Source organism: Nesoenas mayeri (genome assembly GCF_963082525.1).
Source record: "Nesoenas mayeri genome assembly, chromosome: 2".
Taxonomy (NCBI): Eukaryota; Metazoa; Chordata; class Aves; order Columbiformes; family Columbidae; genus Nesoenas; species Nesoenas mayeri.
This window is the reverse complement of record NC_137543.1, coordinates 72,422,173-72,443,492: the sequence shown is the minus strand read 5'-3', so window position 1 is coordinate 72,443,492 and position 21,320 is coordinate 72,422,173.

Sequence of the window (21,320 nt, the reverse complement as noted above, 5' to 3'; positions counted from 1 at the left end):
ATCAGAGAGGTTCTGGGGTCCTTGGAAAAAGCCAACATCAAAGCCATCTTCAAGAAGGGTTTTTTATTAAAAAACAGCCATTTTCCTCAAGAAGAGCTGCTCCTCCACCTTGTTTAGCCGCGCCAGCAGCACAGGGCTCACAAGATCCATGGTGATCTTCGCCACTTCCTTGCAGAGCTCAGGATGGCAATGGTCTGAGCTGCCAGAGAACAGATGGAGGGTTCGCTGTCCTTCTCCAAGGCCTGAAGGGCTGCAAGAGAGAGAAGCAGAACCAAGATGACCTCCCATGTGTGCAGAGACACCCCAATATCCCCTCTGGACATGCTCCCTACTCACCTCTGCAGATCTTAGCCAGCTCCTCCTTGCTTGCATCCCTCAAGTGCCGCGCAGTGAGCCCTGGACACAGAGCTCCATCAGACTCCTGCTCCCTCCCCTCATGAGGGCTGGCCCCAGGGAAGAGCAGGAGCTGAGAGAGTGGGACTGACAAAGGCGACTACCAAGCCAATCTGTGTGGACGGGGCTGGGAGGAGAGGCCAAGGCCCTGTATGGGGCAGCTGGGGCTCCAGCAGCCATAGGACTGCTCCTTGCTGCCAGGGCAGTGGTGGGGACTGGGGCCAGGCTACCAGGAGGGGGACTCTGGGGGCTGTGACTCACCAATGAACCTCACAGCTTCCTCTCGCAAGCTGGCCTGTGCATTCTTCAGGTACGGCAGGCTCCGATTCAAGAATTGTTGAGCCCTGCTCCTGTCCTGCTCCAACTGGAGAGAGCACGAGGGTGTGAGCATGTCACTGTTGCTCCTCTCTTGGCCAGAGCAGTCTCTTCTCCCAACAACCCACATTCCCCCTTTCCTCCACCCAGGCCATTCCTGCCTCCCAGTCAGGAGCCCTGTGGGGCTGAGGCTGACAGAAAGCCACAAGTAGAGGGGTCCCAGGGATGCTGAGAGCCCTCCTTCCTACTGGCTGTGGGGAGGGAAGATGGGAAGAGAGAAAGAGCCCTTGGGGGTTCTGTTTTTGAGGACAGGGAACAAGGATGCAGCTTGGGGCTGCAGCAGGGAAGGTGAGACACACCTGCAGAGCCCACACCCCATACATATGGGACAAGCCTCATTCAGCCTGGGCCCTGGGCTTTGGGGGTTGTCCTCACCAAGCACTCTCCAATCTGCCATGTTTGCTGTGTCCATGCCAGGTGTTGGAGCTGTTTCCTCTTGAGCAGCTCTGCTGTAGCAAGGAGGGCTTCCCCAGAAGCCTGCAGGACAGCAGAAGCTGGGAGATGGCACCACGGTCTGGGGAAGGACACCTGGCATCCCCCTCCTCTGGGCTTTGTATGTGGGGTGATTCTGCTATTAGGGAGCTGGGACATGCCCTGGTCTAAATGCCTGGGGGTCTCTTCCCTGCAACACTGCTTATAGCTTTGAAATCTGTACCTTGGCCACGCTCTGCATTTGGTCAGTCATGTGGAAGAAGAGTGGGAGCAGGCCCTCGTATGTGATGTTCTTCATCTCTCTCTTGTGGTTCTCCACCACCATCTTCATCAGGTCTCTGAAGAGGCTAATGGAGCTCTCTCTCATCTGGCTCTGCTCCTGGGAAAGAAAAGTACAGTAGGACTTGAGCAGCAGTAGCTCTCTGCCCATGGTGAGCAGAAGCTTCAGCATGGCTGATGTGAGGGGAGATGCTTCAGGGTGGCATTCTGCACACTGGAGTTGTGAGCCAAATCTGTGGCCCCAGATCCATGAAAGGCCACTCAGGAGACTGCTTCTAGCAGTGCCTGTGCCTCAAAGTTCTCTCCCAGCGACCCAGCATCCCCCACCAGCTTCACCAGCCACAGTGGGGAAGAGATCCCTCCCACAAACAGGCTCATGAGAAGAGTGGGCTGGTCTTAGCAGTGCCTCCAGGGCATGGACCACCGGTTCAACTTCAGTCCCTCACCAGGGGTTTGGGGAGAACAATCTGGTCCTGTCCCTCAGAGAGCCCTCAGGCCTCTGAGAGCATCTGGCAGGGACAAGCTGGGTTGGGCTGCAGAACACAGAAGCCATCCCACAAAAGCCCAGGGGAGAAAGGAGGAAAGACCCTGTTCAGAGTGGCTGGGTGGAAGGGCAGCTGTCATTGCCCAGTTCCCATCCACCAGGCTCAGGCTTCCCCAGCAGCCTTACATCATCAAAGAAGGGCAGGACAAATCGTGCCAGCTGCACAGCGATGGGGCTGGCCTCCTCCCTCTTCAGCTGAGCCATCAGGTTTCTCAAGACCACCAGAGCCTTCATCGTGACAGCCTCATAGCCAAACAGCAGGACACTCCTCAGGTCTGGCAGGAGGACCTGCATTTTTCTTGTCTGTATGAAAAGGAGAGTTTCCCTTTAGGGATAAGGTCCAGATTGAGGCTGGGACTCCTGGGGTCCCCATCCAGCAGACCTGGACCTGCTCAGTGCAGCTTGCAGCAGGACAACACCCCTTTGCCTCGACTGTACCGCCCGTGTTTGTCTGGCTCCTGTGATCAGGCTTACCTGGAGCACTCCCCAGTGTCACCCCAGGGGTATCCAGAGAGGCCAGAGGAGGAATCCAGCCTCTCCAGAGAAGGGGTTTGTGGGTCAGACAATACAAGCTGAGAGGAAGAAGGTGTTCCCACTTATTTTTGTGTTGTATTGCCCCATAGATAGTGAAAATGCCCAAGGGATGAGTACGTGGGAAAGAGTAAGTCATAGAATGTTTCCTTGGTTGACATCTCTCTCTGGACATCTCTCTCTGGGTGGGCCCCTTCCCCAGCCCTGGCAACAATGCCAGTTCCCCAGGCAGGGACCCTGCCCCAGGCCAGGGGCGTCCTCTTGCCAGGAGGAGAAGGCCAAGTGGAGCATGCACAAAGGACCTGAGGAAAGCCCTATCAACCCAGCCCAGGAGCTGTTTCACTCATCCACTCTCTCCATTCCCTGCACAGGCTGGTTGGTGAGGGTGGGAGGGAGCTGTAGCCCAGGAGGGCCTGTTGGGCACCCGGCCCGGAGGCTGAAAGCTGCTGCTGAGATGCGTATCTGCCTTGACGCAGCAGTCCCATGGGGGAGCCAGCCCCTTCTCTCCCAGGAGCTGCTCCCCCACTGCTCCCAGACACACCAGTGCCTTGATGCCTGGCCAGCATCATGAAGGGTGAATCCAGCAGGCTGGATGCTCCCTGTTCCTTTGAGTGGGTGGCAGAGGCCCTTCCCGTCCTGCCTGGCCTCTGCTTTTGATCCCCCTCCATTGCCATCTCCACGCACACAACCTGGATGGACGCTCTGCGGGGTTTGCAGCCCCTCACCCAAGTGCTAGGCCCAGCACCTTGGTCTTCCCTGGCAGACAGCCCAGGAGAGGAACCCTGCTACTCAGCCATGGCCTGCAACCCCTCCTTTGCCTGCAGAGTACCAGAGTTCTATTTAGGGAGACGAGAGGAGGCCCAAGGCTGCACAGACCCAGCAGATCCAGCAGGAACTGGGCCTCCTCCTTGCTCATGGTTTTGGCCTTGCTTGGCTTTTCCCCAGAGATGCCAGCCCTGTAACCCCGAGGTTGTGCTCTTTCAGGAGAATAGTCAAAGTGACAATATATCAAAGGAAAGATGCAAAGTGAATACAGTACTTGATTTTGGATAGCCAGTTCTGCATTATCCCAAGATGTTTGGGTGACAGGAATGTCTACAAGTAGAGTCTGCACCATCTGGACCCATGTGGATGAACTGGCACAGCCACCCCAGCAGGGAGCATTCATCATCTCCTAGGCTGAAGCCTGCAATCAAGATGCAAACCTCTGTAGTGCCCCCTTGTTACAGGCCTCCAGGCAGAGTGTGACTCACTCTGCATGACCCTACAAGCCCTGTCAGCTCATTTTGCTTCTACTACTCACCCCTGCAACTATCAAGCCTATGGGAGCTTTGGCTTTGGCATCATCCTGAAGTTCTGGGGCAAGATTTCTAAATTCCTCCTTTGCAGCTTCCCCTACTTCCACCTCCTGTATACTGCCTTGTTGCCCTGGACCTCTATCAGTTAAGACCACCAGTCTCATGAGATAAGGGCACTCTCCATCATCTTTGCTAAATCATGGGAAATGGGAGAGGTGCCTGAGTACTGGAGCAAAGTAACTGTCACTCCAGTCTTCAAAATGGGCAAGAGGGAGGACCCAGGTAACCTGGGACCAGTTAGCTTCACCTCCATCCCTGGAAAGGTGATGGAAAAAGTTATCCTTGGTGCCATCTCAAGGCATACCAAGGATAAGAGGGTCATTAGGGGCAGTCAACATGGCTTCACCAAGGAAAAGTCATGCTTAACCAACCTCATAGCTTTCTATGAGGACATAGCCAGGTGGATAGATGATGGCAAAGCAGTGAATGTGGTCTATTTTGATTTCAGTAAAGCATTTGACACAGGCTCCCACAACATCCTTGCAGATAAACTGAGGAAGCGTGATCTGGATGATCAGGTAGTGAGGTGGACTGTGAACTGGCTAAAGGAAAGAAGCCAGAGAGTTGTGGTCAATGAGGCAGAGTCTAGTTGGAGGCCTCAAGGTTTGGTACTGGGACCAGTACTATTCAGTATATTCATTAACAACTTGGATGAGGGAATAGGGTGTACTAACAGCAAGTTTGCTGATGGCACCAAACTGAGAGGAGTGGCTGATATGCCAGAAGGCTGTGCTGCCATCCAACGAGACCTGGACAGGCTGGAGAGTTGGGCAGGAATAAATTTAATGAAATATAATAAGGGCAAGTGTAAAGTCTTGCATCCGGGCAGGAACAACCCCAGGTTCCACTATAAGTTGGGGAATGACCTATTAGAGAGCAGTGTAGGGGAAGAGGACCTGGGGGTCCTGGTGGACAGCAGGATGACCATGAGCCAGCCCTGTGACTTTGTGGCCAGGAAGGCCAATGGCATCCTGGGGTGTATTAGAAGGGGGGTGGTTAGTAGGTCGAGAGAGGTCCTCCTTCCCCTCTACTCTGCCCTGGTAAGACCACACCTGGAATATTGTGTTCAGTTCTGGGCCCCTCAGTTCAAGAAGGACAGTGAACTGCTTGAGAGAGTGCATGTCCTGGTTTTGTTAAAAACAAGACCAGTTCCCTTTTAGTGATTTTTCTTTCAGCTAAGTTGTTCTAGGTGGCTGTACTTTTCTGAGTTTTAGCTTGCATATTTTTCCTTGGATGCTGTACTCAGTGCTGATAAGAAGACCAATGGAATGCTGAAGAAGCTCATCTTTAGATTTATTACTATGGTATCCAAGAAAGACTGATAAGTTTTCCCACGTTCCATTGTGAGAGGGATGTGTTTGAGGAGGGGTGGATGGAGCAGGTGACTAGAACTGACCAACTGAGGATCAACTGAGTATTCCATCCTATAGTTGTCATACCCCCTACACAAGAGGGTGATCACGAGGGTCAGGCTCTCTTCAACCAGGCTGGCATCCAGAGAGGACCTTGTTTGTCTGCCTCTGATCTATAGGCCTCAGGCCCCGTGATCCCTGCAACTGGTTTCCAGTTTGCTGTGAAGTCCCACCTGTGACTTCCAGGGCCCTGATCTGCACCTGCTGGAGCCACGCCAGCTCTGCACACCCAGCTCTGCCACTGCTGGAGTGACGCCAACTCCACATTGAGCATTCAAGATTGGTTTTGTATATTTTGTCTATATATTCTTTATTTATTAGTAGCCTTATTAAAAGCCCTTAAAACCTTTCAACTTGAAGTCTAAGTCTCCCTCATCTTCCCTGTCATCTTTCCAATCTAAAGGAAGGGAGTGGCAGGAAGTGAGGGGGTAACAGGGAACGTCTGCCACGGTTTATTGCTGCCTTGCCTTAAACCTTGACAGTCCAGCACAGAACAACGAAGATCATTAAGGGAGTGGAGCATCTCCCTCATGAGGAAAGGCTGAGGGAGCTGGGTCTCTTTAGCTTGGAGAAGAAGAGACTGAGGGGTGACCACATTAATGTTTATAAATATGTGAAGGGTGAGTGTCAGGAGGGTGGAGACAGGCTCTTCCCGGTGACAACCAATGGTAGGACAAGGGGCCATGGGTTCAAACTAGAACACAGGAGATTCCACTTAAATATGAGAAGAAACTATTTTACAGTGAGGGTAACAGAACACTGGAACAGGCTGCCCAAGGGGTTGTGAAGTCTCCTTCTCTGGAGGCATTCAAAACCTGCCTGGACACATTCCTGTGTAACCTCATCTAGGTGTTCCTGCTCCAGCAGGGGGATTGGACTAGATGTTCTTTTGAGGTCCCTTCCAATCCCTAACTTTCTGTGACTCTGTGAAAAAACAAAACAATAACTGGACTTTTTTTCACACTGGAGTATGGGACAAGATCACACTAGACTTTTATTAGGAATGTACTCTGGTGGTTTCACCTGATTCCGTACTGTACAACAGGTAACAAGAAACAAGAACTTGTGATAATATATGAAGCAAGTTTTGTCTTGTGTTAAACCATTTTGAATCTGCAACATTCTGCATTCTTGTTCACTTACAAGAAACTACGGTCAGTAAAAGTGAATGTTCATTATTTAAGGTTGTGGTTTATATAAAAGTGATACCAACAATACAATCATACTTTTTAACCATGCATTAATTCGTTTAACTAATTATACTGTAATTACTTTTGAATGAACATTTTGGAGAAAAAGGTTATCTTTAGTCTTTGATGCTTCTTGTGCTATTCTTTACAGCACTTTGGCCTAATGGTAACCAATTCTGCAATTGGAATTTGGTACCTTCATATGAATTAGTTTTCATATTCCATGAAACATAAGAGAATACTGGCAATCTGAATTCACAATGGGATGAGATGAGGATTTTTTTTTTTTTTTTTTTCTGTGACCTGTTCCTCAAAATAAACAAAAATCTACCAATTAAACAATGCAAGAGAAGAAAATAAAAGAAAAAGAGAGATGGAGAAGTGCCATCTTCCAGGAATATTTCTTTTTACAGATACAAACAGAAATTTCAGCCTAGTATTGAAAACTCTTTCCCAGTAACATTTCTTGTCAAAATTGATGTGTTTCTACAAACAGACAAACAAAACAGAAGTTTTGATTGATAGTAAATTGCCAACTACATATAACTACAAAACTACTACTGGAACAGTAAACACAAAGGAATTACATACCTCATTCTGAGATCAGAAATGTTTCCTACTCTAATACATCATATGGCATTGTCATATGGCATTACAGAAATAAACAAAAGATTGACTGGCATGCTGAAATTTTATGGTGCCTTTTTTCTCCCTTTCATTTACACTACTTTCCTTGTATGAATTTGGCTAATGTGAGATCAGAAATACATGCTTTCCTTTGGGGCTGTCCTTGAGCTGTGAAATTATGAACAGCAAAACTGAGCTAGAAATAATACAAAAAATACAAAAAAGAAATCATAGTTGTTTGGGAAGTAGGAGTTCTCTGATACACATGAAAAGATAATAGATAGGAAGATGGTAAAAAGGAAAGAACTTTTCAAGTGTGTTACAAGTATCAAACCTGATTTTCGCTGGCATAAGCTGAAGTAACACTGTGGCAAGACAGGCTTAGATTTCATGTATTTGAAGAGAGCAAATGTCAGGCTATCAAAAGACAATGCAAGCAAGGTAAAAATGGTATCTTCTTGAGGTATCATTGACTATACAAACTTGTACAAACTGTCAAATTCCGAGACACATTGTAATTAACAAAATTGTAGATTTAATGTGCAGTTGTCTGTTGTTTAGTAGAAAACATAGAAACTTAAGCAGTGACTGCTGGATAAATCAGATCCTTAAAAATAAAACCTAAGTCTACAAACCGACTCTCTGCTCTCATCGTTGCGTTTGGGATTTCTTTTCTGCCAAGAAAAATGGATTTTCCTGTGTGCCACTGACTGAGTTTCTACTAGTCCAGGCTCCAGAGACAACTAGTCTGAGTTGTTTCTTACATAGATTAAAGCCAGAAGTAGGAATGCAAAGGGGGAGTGCCAGGGGGAGTATGAACATGCAAGAAGAAAAAAAAAAAAAAGAAAAAAAAAAAAAAAGAAGAAATAAGAATGGCTGTGCTAAAATAAGAATGGCTGTGCTAAATCAAATTGAAAATCCATTTAAGCCAGTATCTCCAGCAGAGGCTGATAGCAAATGTCTAGGGAAAAACAGAATAGGACAAGCTTGTAGCAGTATTCCTCCATGGTATTGTCCCAGCCTCCAAGGGTTCATAGCTCAGAGACTTCCAAACCTAAAGGTGGTATATTTGTATTTAACAAAATGAAAGCACTTAAACTGGTGGAGATATCTGAGCAGTGAACTCTGTCTGTAGAATCACAAAGCAGTTGTGATTAAGGTAAAAGGGATTTAACTCTTGTTTCTTTCTATAGATAATGCCCTGAACATCTGCATTGCTACAATTTTAAACCAAGTTAAAGTGTCATTACACTGTATTCACAAGAATGACTTGAGGAAAGACACATTACAATTATATGACAATTACAGATAAAGATTACACAGTTTACAGTGCTTTGCTTTTCTAAAATACGCTTAAGATAGAAAAACAATTGAAATATCATCTTGCTTTAATGAGAGAAATGACAGTAACAATTATTTTGTACAGTCAAAAACTGGTTTTTGGAGTTAGTTTATGTGGGGAAGATTCAATTCTTTCCAAAGTTATTCTCAGGACCATATTTTGTCCTCTCTGTAATATTAATGTATGTTTAACTGATGATTAAATAGAGAAAACTGTTCTCTATTTGCAGCAAATATGTAGCACATATATGTAACTCAAGAAGGTTTACTTTAAGAACAATGAAAAAGTTAAAAAGAAAAACTGAATTTATACATATATATATATATATAAAATACCAATTCCATTAACATTGTTCAAGACTTGAGATATAACGTACAGCATTTTAATATCTACTGTTTTTTCACAACTCATGTCTGTGTCACTAAAATGGTACAAGGACATATACTTCATTCTTCTTTCTTCTCAGAAACAGTTCATTATGTAATTCAGGAATGTGATAAATGTGCTTGTGGTTTTTTGCTTTGTTTATTTGTTTTGTGGGTTTTATTTTTGTTGTTTGTGGGGTTTTTTTTTATTTTATTCATTCATTTTTGAGATAAAATATTCACAATAGCTTTTGTGGAATAGAAACATATTTTGTATTAGTATGAAGTACCTTTTCCATTTTTTCAGACAAACAAATAATTCAAACATTAGGATAGTTAGAGAAAAACAAGGAAAAGCTTGGATGGAAATTCCAAAATGATAAGAGCTTGTTTCTGCACTGTAAATTGAGACCACAAAACCTCAACAATGCTTAGGTAGGAAACTTTTAGCTTTCTATGACTCTCTGGAGCTATGAATCTCACTTCTAAATAACAGAAGATAATGCTGTCAATATCTCACACATTGCAATGGAAAATTTCTTTGAAACTCTCTCTTGACTACAATTCTTTTGTTTCTCTATTATACCCAAGAACAAGCAGAAACACATTTCAACTATAAACAATAGCTTTCCACACTTTTGTATTCTGACAGAACTTTAATGCTTTTTTAATCTATTTCCTTTCCTTCTGGTAAATGATTTAGAGGTCCCCTTTGGTAAAATCATTAAGTATTTCTTTGCTAAATGAAGGCAGCCTGGTTTAGGTAAAAAAAAAAAAAAAACAAAAAAAAAACCAAAACAACAAACAAACAAAAAAACAAACAAACAAAATTGGTATGTAGATATCATTAATTCTAGCATGTTCTGCAGATTTTAAGGCAAAACTGCACAGAAAGAGGTAGATGCAATTTCCTTGCTTTACTTTACTATTATGTAACCTAAATTGCAGAAATGCAAGCTGGTTAACCAAATTATTCATCAGGACAATAATTTCATTCTCTTCAATAACATGCAAAGAAAGCAATCAAATAAGCAAACAGTTGTATAATTCTATATAGCTTGGTAGACTAAAAGAAAACTCTCTTGGCAGCAGGTGGTGGATGCAATGAGGCTATAGCTATAAACATAAAGAGGATTGGTGAGCAACAATTAGTAAGAAAAGTACATTGTTTTCCCATTTGGTACTTTGTTACTTATGCAACCACATGAAGAGAAGTTATTATCCTTCCAACAATCACATATTTCTTTCCTGAAGATGAAAGAAAGATCTCTGAAATTCTACAAGAAAAGATATATTTTTTCCATCAGAATGTAGATATGAAAAGTCAAATACATGTGTATGTATTCTAGAAAGAAGTCATATTGCACAGGTGATGAAAAGTTAAGAAAAATGTGTGTTTTCTGTTGAGGAATGTGATCCTATGATATGCCTATGTAAAAGAGTTTCAAGTAGTCAGAATACTTGATGGGAAAACCTAGTGAGGTTTTGAGCTATCAATTCAGAAACTGAGAGTCAGGCACAGTTGCGCCAAACTCTGTAGGACTATCAGCCAAGTAGCCTCAGTACACAGTAAGCTTTCTAAAGTGTATTATCAGCCTCTGATCCCAGCAAAAGCCCTAAACCTGCCAGTTTTTCAAGCTTTAGCTCTTCTGGTGTTTCCAAAGTCACAATCATTGACTATGCATCTGTTATGACCTCTGATAAGAATCTCCAGTACTATACATAAATGTGGTAGGATTGTCCTAATTTGAAAACAACATCAAGGTAAAATAAACAAGACAATACAACTGATCCTTGGTTAATTTTGTGGAGTAATTATGTAAGGCATATTCCTCAGCCACGTGGTACCTGTTAACCAGTTAGTCTTGTTAATTCATGAAAAGGTGGCATGATATTTGAACATAACCCCTGCCCATCTCTATTAATTGCAAAGCTGAGATTGCTTTTGTATCGGTTTGCAGACTCTGCAGCATCTGGCTTTTTCAGTGATCTAGATTTCTTGCAGTGAGAAGCTTAGTTACGTTTCCACACAAGAACTCCATAACCATTCAGCTGAAGTCTAAATGGATGCAAACTCTAGGGTGTAAATTAGTTATGATATAATGCAAGTTTTAGCACTAGGTTATTCCTAGTTAGCTTTCTGGGTATTCCTAAATGTAAGGAGTCAATATCAGTAACTCTAGATCTTAAATAAGCTTAAGCACACAATTGTCTATCTTATGTGCAAGCAACAAATTGTCCCTGATGACCAAAAGTCAGTTTGGCACACTACTGAATCTCATAAAACAGCATAAAGGACAACAAGGGAGTGAGTGAGTGAGCATATGGAATAATCAGTCAGGATAAAAGTACTAATCTTGTTGGTTCTTAAATAAACCCCAGTATCTAGATCTGCTACAGGTTGTCATTTAGTCTGTTTCATCTGTGATATACTCTCAAATATTTTAACAAATAATTTCTATTTATCACAAGTTTCTAGCCCAGACAGAAATGTGGACTCTTTTTTCCTCAAGAAAAGATTAAGAAATACAAAAGTAATCCAGCCATTTTGCCCATATATGCTGATGTGATTATATCTATGTCATAGACTTTGTCAGCTAATGCAGAAGAGCAATATGATTCCACTTACAAGTTTCCTATTTAATAACTTCTGATGTAGGAGGACTAGTGAAATTACTAGTGAAATTATTTTTCTCTAAAAGAAGACTGGTAAAATAGCAAAATGAGAAAATGGGTGTATTATTCCATCTTCTCTTTTACTATTTGGTTGTAATCATGTATATTAACAGAAACATTAAAAGGAAACTAGAAGCAGGGCCAAAGGCACCTGAAATGTAACCTGATTTCCTTAGAACTGGACACATGTTTGTATTCCAAGGGCTTTTTTGGTAGGTTCTTTCTTCCTATGCAACCCTGGCTGTATTTTCACTTTGATATTAACCCGAGCAAGAGCTGTTCCCATTTTCAATGGCAATGGACTCTTCATGGCTTGCGATGCTTATGTGTATAATGGGGTTGAATTCACTTCACCATTTGTTGCTGGCCCATCTCTTTTCTTGGCCTTGAATTATTTACTCCACAATAATAAGCCAGGGTGCATGACCTGTACTCTGTTTATATTGGATGAGTATTCTTATTAGAATTTAGTGACCGAGTCTTACATTTAGTTTACAACAGTTAACCTGTTACCTAGGTGTGCAGAAAAATAAGATTGCTCACTTTGCCTTTCTTGGTCCACCATCATGGTCCCTCATATACTCCCGTAAGAAATCCTTGTGCTCCTCTGAAGGCAAGTTTTCCTTAAAGGTTAAGTGTTCCTTTTCCTGACACATTTTCTGTAAGAATGTTACAGTGGCTTGACAATTCTAGTTCAACTTTGCAGAGGGGAAAGCTTAGACAGGTGTCTCAGGAGAAAATCCACTAAAAATACGCTTGCAGAAATGTTGTACTAAGTGTTGAAAATTGGTTAAATTACTTGCAGTAGGTGGGGGCACATAATTCTGTTTGCTTCTCTTCCAAATCCTATGACTCATGTTCACCTTCATAAAAGTTATTTTTGCTTTGGGACCCACTACAGTTCATCTTTACTTCTTACAGTATTTTGTAAGCACTTTGTAGTAAATCATCTGTACCAAACTACCTGATCTCTTGTATTGGTTCATCAACCTCTTTCTTTGCAATGCTAAATCATTTGCAAAGTTAAATTGAAAAAAAAAAAAAAAAAATTATAATGAACTCGTGAACATATAGCTAAATTAACTCTGAAAAAGTAATTCATCTGGCAAAGGTGAGTGATACATATACATATATATATAATTGGTTTTGTCAGAATATTCTATTAAATTAAATACAGAAGTTACAATTTAATGATGTGATTTCATTCTGTCGATTTAAATGTCTTGAATCATTAATCATTTAACACAGACATTATTTAGATTGATATGAATGTGCAATTAAATCCATCTAGGTTTCTTGTTTAGTTTCTTCAATGAGCTGCAGCCAGGTGTGTCAGGAACTTGTAACAAACCCATGCAAAGAGGCAGTTTCCAAAACCTCCCAAAACCCCACTGGAAGAAATACCTACCTGCTGGTAGACCATTTTCCGGACTTGGAGCTGTTCCTTTGAGGGAACTGGGCAACCTAAGGGCAGAGTTTGACCCATTGTATTTGCACCTCCTACCTGCTGCCTTCTAAGTATATAATTAAGCTGTCTCTAGCGTTTGTTTTACAAATGTGCATCATCTGAAATGTAAAGGAGGAGGGGAACCTTCAGACCATTCTTTTTAGTCTTCAGTTTTCCCATTAGGATGTACTTGGAAAGGAAATTAAATTGGTGCTGTGTTGCTGATTCTTTGCAGGAAGGAATGCAATTTACACAGAGAAAAGTGTGATCTTAATTTTACACAGTTCACTAACAGCATGTTCATGTGTTCTGCCTATAGGTGTTGCAGTAAAGGTGACAGTATGGTTTTGTTTGCTAGTAAGGGGAAAACATAAAACTTATTTTCACTTTTAACATATTATTCTAATATCCTGTCTGCACAATGGAAAGTAGCTTTCTAATCAATTTGTGTTATTATTTTAAATTCACATCGACACTTTTAAAATCTTCAAAGCTATTTGCATACGATACTCTAGCACATATCTATCCTTAACTTAAAATAAATTGGCACTGAATTGTCCATTTACAGGAACAGTTCAAAATGTTTATTATGTACTTTTAAATCATATAAGTAATTTTCCGAAGTAACCTAAATGTCTATGGTTATTTGTTGCCTACAATCAACGTTTTGGAGATGGCAAGTTAGGAACATCCACCGTTCATGCTTATATATTTTGCATTACTGCCTCACTTCAGGAGATCTCAATTTGTGGGTCAAAAATGTTAATTAATTTAATAAATTATATACACCCTTGACTTGTATTGTCTCTGTGCCATGTTACCACCCATTTATTTAACTTCTGAGCTAAAAAAAATAGTATTTTCTTTTGTGTGGGAAAGAAAAGTGTTGATGCTGGATACTGCTGTCTAGGAGATATAGAATAGGCAAATTCATTGTTAGAATTTAAATGTAACCAAATGAAAATATTATATACCTAGTAATTTTGAGTTAACTTTACCAGATACTATATGCTATTCAATAAGGGACACTGTAGGTTTTTTCCAGACTCTATTTTAAGTCTGATTCCAGAGGCACAAATTTATCCTCTATACACACGGAAAAGTACTTTTAAAGTTAGTAAAAGTCTTTGCTAGTTCACATTTTCAGAAAATAAAGCATCTTGAATTACATGTAATGATTTCTAGAAGAACAAGATGTAATTATTCCTTCACTCCAAAAGACATTGCAAGGGCTTGAATCAATACCATCTAAAACATTTTTTTGTGATAAGATAATCTGTCTGTTACCAGGTTGGTCACATCTACAGTTGTAATAGAAAGAACATTAGAAGGACAAAATTCCACAAGTAAAAACCTAAAAGTTTACAATTAGATACAAAGAATCATATGGCACCATAAATTTAGTGAACAGTAATTATTATTCACTCTCATTAAAAATGGAAACATCTGACTAGAAGTCTTATATACACAATAACTTGGCAAAGTAAAGACATATTAGAGTTGGTTAGCCAGCTTTACTTTTTATTTTTTTCTTGCCAAAAATATCATTGGTATGTTATTTTTTACTGAAAATAACACGAAAAATAATGAAAGAAAAGTATCTATTTGTTTTGGAGGTGTTTCTTCAGTCACCATTTTTCCATTATTGCTTATTCTTACTTGATAGCAAAATGAGGAAATTAAAAATAAAAATAAAAAAAAAAAGAAAAAAAGAAAAGAAAAAAAGAAAAAAAGAAAGTGGGGTGGAGAAGGAAAGCAAAACCCTTCTGCTCCTCCAAAAGTTAATGCCTTCCCAAGTTTTTTGTTGCACTCTTCTTTTATTTTTTTATTTTTTTTTTTCCCCACACACTTGTCCAAACCAGGCAGTGTGATATTTTTAAAATCTCAGCAATCAAATCACTTGAACATTTTTTTCTCCTATTTCCTTATAATTTTCTCTCTATGCCACCATCCTGTACAGGAGTGAAAGGTCTTATAAATGGACAGGTAGAAGAGCAATTTCTAATGTGTGGTTACTGCTGCGTAGCAAAGCATTAAACTTTCTGACACAGGCTGAAGCCACCACATTACATGAAGACTTAACATGTGTGCAGTGATGGGCGGAAGAAGGTAAGTAAAAGAAGACATAAACACTGAAAACATAGCATTCAGACACGTGGATCAGAATACTGAATGAAGCAGCACAACCTTAGAATATTGTCTTTAACTTTTGTCTACTATACCTCTTTTGGTTTATATTACTCACACAGGTGTGGTATTCTTCTGATACCCTGAAATTTTGTTCAATTTATCTTGGTATTTTGCCCATTTACTATGATTTACTACTACGTAAATAGAGAAATCAGACTTGAATATAGTGAGTTTTTTTAATAAATACAAATTTTATTTTAAAAGTGCCTTTTCCTGAGCCAGCTAGTCCTCACTGTTACCTTATCAAGTACTCTCATTTAGTTAGGAAAAAACCACCCTCTATGTATTTTATCATCTCAGGCTTTGCAATGTACTCAGGAATCAAAGAGATAGAAGATATGCCTTCAAGTGGTGCTCAATCATTATTATTCCTACCTTAAATAAATAGTAAAAGTTGACAAAATTGCTTACAAAGTTTTCTTTACTAGGTAGTTCTTCTTGTACAAATCAATGCATGAGGAGTAGGACACCTTCAAACAAGGGAGATGCTGTCTGCCACAGCTACATTAGCAGTAAAAGTTAACAGCAGGGAATCTGGAGATGAGGAAAACATCATTATGAATGAAGGCTGGGAATCGGGGACAAGTAAGAAGAAGAACATTGAACTTTAAAAATAAATTAATAATTATGAGAACAATAGGAACTATCTTTTTGTTTTATGCTGATTTTAGCATCAGTTATTGTTGAACAAGAATGCAGCACATACTCCCTTACACTCCTAAGGGATCTGCTTGAGACCAGGTGGTTGTTCAAATCTCTACCTGTTTATCAATAGGATAAATAATAAAGTCCCAATGTCACTAAATAAACAGTGTGTTTTATTGGATTTCACAAAGAACCGTTTTGTCATACATGCCTTCACATGGTTGCTACTTTCAGTGTTTTGCTTAAAAATTAAAATAAAGCCACTTTCTCTATATATAGATAGATGTTACAGACTTCTTTATGGTACTAACAGTTTTCAAAGTCATGAAGAAAGCTGAATAAAATGGTAATATTCATCTTGAGAAACCACTTTTTTGTTTCAACAATATATATATTTTTTTTTTCTGAGAACATACATTTATTCTCCTGTTCTCTCTCTGAAATACTTGTGAAAGTCTGATAAAGACCACCACATGGTGTTCCAAAGTCCTTTGTAGAGACCACAAAGTAAAACAATACTGTGTTATGTAAAAGTCCATTGCCCACTGCAGGTATTCCTGAGATAATAATTTAGTGCCTCCTAAAGCTGAAAGAAGTGTGAGTGGCATGTGCATAGCTATGAATACCACCCCAGCTAGGGTGGAACCTTATTTCTTACATTATGCATTGTGATTGTCAATAAATGATTGTACATCCCCACATTAAAAATGGGGTAATGTTCTCCCCTAATACACAGACTGTATGTTTTCTCCCTTGTTTTTCCCTGTTGACAAACTCAAGGATTTTTGTTTGAAGTCTTTCAGAAGAGTTGAGAGACTCTAAGCTCTGTTTTGACTTAAATAGACAGCAAGTTTAGCCTGATGTTTAGAGATGTAAATATTTTATCTAATACACAAGGAAGAAGTCCCTATACAGGGGTCAAGTCTGATTTTTCCATACTTATCCTCACTAAATCTTGGATTCCCATACGCACGGCTATCATTACTGTACATGAACATCACATCCAAACCTTTCTATCCCCACAAGACCTCTCATGAGGGGAATTATTGCACCATTTGCAGAGGTGCATGGACAGATAGGTCAGTATTTCCTATGGGGTTCATGACATAGAAGTCATATGTTAATAATCGACCATTACTCACCTTCATTTATCAGTTTGTTGTGGAAGTCAGCAAACTGCTGATGTGAAAACTGGGATCTCTTTCAGACTTTCGTACGGGTTCTCCATATAGCAGTAGTTTCCATGAGTTTCTCTAATTTCAGTCATTTTTTGAACATCTTCTGAAATCGGCAATGTATTGCACAGCCGCTATGTATCCCCTAGTTTTCTTAAATAAAGAGTAATTTCTACCACATTCCTGTTCTGGCCCTATTTTTTTTTTTTTTTTTTCTGACATATTGGTGTTTTTAGGTCTGTAGTACCTTTGAGAAACAAAGCATTTCTGTAGTGACAGCTATATCTGCTTAGTTATGGCATATCTACATGACCAAACTCTGTCATTGCTGTGTGTCGGAACTACTACTACATGAGCTAAGCTTATTCAGAAGATGGATAGCCATGATAGCTCATAGAAATCAGTCCTTCTGAGAAGATAATTAGTTGCTATTGCAACACCTTTGCACTTTTCATGAGGGTTTTGGTGTTCAAGGGACCTAACTCATTTCTCAGTCTACTCAGGACAATGTTAACAGCAGTTTGCAATTCATCTACTAGACTGTTATCCTTCATCTTTACTGCACTGCTGCCTATGCAGGAGGTATCATACAATGAAAGGTAAAATATCTGGATGGCTTGTTCTGTGGTGGAAATACCATGCACAGTCCTCCACGCGGTCACCATCTGGCACAGTATTTTCCTTTTATTTTCAAAACGACCCAAGTGATCTACTGATTTATTTAGGACCTCTGGAGATGACTTTGGGAGTGAGATTTATCACATCTGTATTTGCCATGAGAGGTCTACCTACCAATGGTCTCTGTCCAGAGTCATTATTCAGTAACAGATAAAAAAAGAGGTGGTTCTGCAGCACACTTTCTGTATTGTAAGGCAGCTATCTAAAACAGGCCAGGTGAGCCTGGAAGAACTGTTTCTCTCATTTATTAAAACACAAATTCTAAACAGATCACTTAGAGATGAACCTATTCTGGAGGTACCTAAAATAAGGTAAGCTAAACTTAGTTAGATTTCATATTATTTTGGCAAAGTACTCTTTGCTACATGTGACGAATGTTAGCAGACAAACAAATGTAGAGTTTTTTCATAAATCCGTTTTTCTCCTTTTCTTTTTTATTTGCCTTTACAGTTTGAGCTTGACTTAGCTTAACTTATTTATTCAGCTTAAGTTACTTTTTTTTTTCCCTTAGTTCTTTGCTTTTTTTAGTATTTGTTTTTGCTCATTAGTCTGTTTTCATTACAGTAGATATCCAGTAATACATAGAAATTTTGAAAGTAGTCCACTACAATTGCATGGTTTGGACATGCCTTAGTGTACTTACTTTTTGTGACTTAATTCTACCAATTTTAATTCAAAGTTTATTGTACTTTCCTTATTTTTTTTTCTATTATAATGTAAAGTCTTCAATTCTATTTCATCTGTTGCAGCCCTATTGTTACTGTAATTGTGATCACTATTATACTAATACCATTTGGCATTTTTGTCACCCATTCTTTCCTTTAAAGTGAACCTGGACTGTTTCTAACTAAGTTTCCTGCACAATATGCCACATAGGTCAACATCCTAATCCTATCTAATATGCTCAGAGATATCATTTCATTATTCCCTTCCCCTCCATTTTAAATCTTTTTAATGTCCTTGTCATTTCTTTTTTCTCCTGGAGCTTTGTGGAGTGAAATCTTCATCTCCCACTCCTACACATACATACATGATAAAAACCACTGTATTTAGGATTCTCTGGGATTTTTTTTCTTCCCTTTTGCAAACAGAACAATGTGCTAGTTAGTTTTCACTAGGGCAATCTAACAGATTTAGCCAATAAATGGCTTTTTACTCTTCAGTTTTCTGCTCTGCCATTAAAAAGCAGTAAATTTAGAACCAAAAAAAGCAAATGCTCCTTTACGCAGCATATAATCCACCTGTGAAATTCACCCTTGCAGGAGGCCATCAAGTCAAATACCCTGGTTGAATGTTAAGAAGAAGTGGGTAAATTTTATGAACACTAACAACATTCATAGTTATGCATGCCAAAATAAATAAGAACGGTAACCAAATTAACATGCTTCAGGACATAAATTGATTATCTGCAGGTGTCAGAATGGATTCCTACTCTCCACATAGAGCTTTGTGCAATTGCTAAGGGTTTTTTATGAAGACATGAAACAGTTACAGGAATTATTGGTTTCTGTTGCATTTTTGGGGGTTTGTTTTTAATTTGGTTTCATCCTCTTTAAATAATCTCATGTTGCTTTCTTTCAGTATAAGAATATTGTAGCAAATGGTAAGGTGAGGCAGCCCCTACTCAGAGATTTAATATAGGAAAGAGACTGCCTTGTACTCTTTTGTCTACGAAACCAGTGAATGCTAGAGGGAGGAGATCTCTGTTGATGAGCTGTCACAATATCTCTCTTCAGATCTGCCTTTAACTCTCACCTACCTCTTGGCAGCACTTGATAGTGATCAAGCAAGTAATGTGTTTCCACGAAGGCTAATAATTTTTTATATTTCCAAGCTTTGATAATCTCTCAGTTACCTTTCTTTTTCTCCAGTTTTTCTTCCTCATATTCTACCTAAATTGTAAGGTTGTTTGTTTTTTGTTGTTGGTGGTTTTTTTGTTTTTTTTTTAGACTAGGTATATCTTATTTTTGTGGTTGAATGCAATAAGTAACAAACTAGAGTCCTAATTATTCTAAGCTAATATCATAATTATAATAACAGATGAAAACAGAAGTAGCCAACACTGTATTGCAGATCTCTGCACAAAGCCTTTGCCTAATTAGTCTTTCTCTTGGAAAACTGCTAATTCAAATAAACTGTTTTCCTATCTGACAGTGGCCTTCTATACAGCCATTTTATTTGCAAGGTTCTTCTGTTCTTAGCTTACAGTTTTACTTCTTTCCAATGATTGGTATACCTAAATCACTTCAAGCTTTCTGACCTACGATATTCCCTGCCTTTGAATCACAAATATGTGATAATCTTTAATGAGTTCAGCATAAGTAAATCTAATTTTAACAAATTAAAAAATATGCACACTGCTGTATCAGACACTGCTGCCTTGCAGTCAAAGACACAATATTTTTTTCTAATTTGTAACTGTGGATTATCCTAAATTTCTACAGATTTTTATCATGATGTGAAGAGGAACAAGCTAGACGTAAATTAGATAAGCTTCTAGGCTCCTTTAGATAAGCTCATGACAGGGTTCAAGTCAATTTTGATAGTCAATTAAGCTGGGTGGCCAGTTCACATGTAACTCTTGGAAAATTCTCCCTGGATTTTTAATAGGAGTCTTGATGAGCTCTAGAGAAAAGACACTGCCAGCTGGACCACCCATTAAACTCTGGGGAAGTAATTTGGCTGATGTGAAGCTAAAATACAGAGTCAACAAGAACACAGTATAGTAGGTATGCAACTAACTCCATCACTTCAGAACAGCAGTGATTTTGTTTTCTGTGTTACTGCCTTTCTATATTCTGCCTGAAGATGAGTTTCTAGTCAACTGGTTCACCTGATAGGAAGCTACAGGTTTTATAATTTATTAAGCAATCACTTTGTACAGAAAGTCACCAGCTAATAACTGGTGACCCACAAGATAAATTAATGTAATTTCTATAAGAAGCTAATTTTAGTCCCCTTGCTGGAAAAAAAAAAAAAAAAAAAAAAAGGTGGGGGAGGGGAGAGTTAACATTTTTAACATTTAGATTACAGGTTCCCTATGTGCATAAGTCCATTTTACAAAAACATTATGATCTGATCTTCAGTCTTAGACTTTTAAGAAGTTGTTCACTGGTGTTTAATTTTAAAAGCATGTTCTGAGGAACTGCACTGTAGACATGTACTTCAGTATGCATTTAACATTTCAGCTGAGATCTGAGAGGAGATGATCATGCATTATCTAACAAGCTACGTGATCAAAATACAATAATTAATACATAATATGACTTGTAAAACATAAATGAAAATGAACCAGAGGGAGGAACTTGCCAACCTTTAAACAAAGCTAACCTATTTATATAACAAATGCCTGCAATATTTCTCATGAAGCATTCCTTCCACTCAGCCTGAGAATACAGAATAACCTCTGTCATTCTATATCTGAGGTCATTGGCCTTATGTTAATGTGTTCCACTTTCATACAGTCAGATTCAGGCTGATTTCAGCCAGAAGCTACAAATTTCTACAAGTTTTTTAGTATATTATCATCAACAGCACATCAGCTGGGCAAGGCATGCATATTCTTGCAGAGGCTGCAGCTAGTGTTGCCAATTCAACAGCAGTAGGAAGAGTTTCTACAGCACAGAGGGGGACCCTAGAGAGGTGTGATAGGTTACAACTC